Source organism: Propithecus coquereli, unplaced genomic scaffold, assembly GCF_000956105.1.
Source record: "Propithecus coquereli isolate 6110/MARCELLA unplaced genomic scaffold, Pcoq_1.0 Scaffold740, whole genome shotgun sequence".
Classification (NCBI taxonomy): Eukaryota; Metazoa; Chordata; class Mammalia; order Primates; family Indriidae; genus Propithecus; species Propithecus coquereli.
The window spans coordinates 6,513-6,986 of record NW_012153508.1 but is presented as its reverse complement, the minus strand read 5'-3'; positions in this window follow the sequence as shown (position 1 = coordinate 6,986).

Sequence of the window (474 nt, the reverse complement as noted above, 5' to 3'; positions counted from 1 at the left end):
TAGGATGCATTTCTGAAAGTCAAGTATGCTAACATGCAAATAAGGGTCAGATTCCTTTTCACCAGTTTGTACTTTCCTCCTCACCTGAAATACTACACAATTTGAATCCTAATACCTCTGCTGCTTTTCATAGAAAGCTCTAGAAATAATCTAAATAATCCTGTTATTCTTCAATGAATATATTCTATGGGAGCCTGCTATGTGTCTGACATTGTGCAAATGCAAGATATTAACACGTTTACCACTAAGAAAGAGAACATTAAGAAATCTATGTCACAGTAAAAGCATAGAAAATGAGACCGAACCAAGAATAAAATGTCAGTGTAGAAAAGAGAACTATTAACACCATTGTCTGGAAGAAAAGGGAAGGTTATATTTGCCTTGGAACTGGAAGATGCTTAGAATGTCCTTAGGAAACAGACAAGTCATATTTTGGACTGAATGCATAATATACCAAAGACACCTAATCCAAAA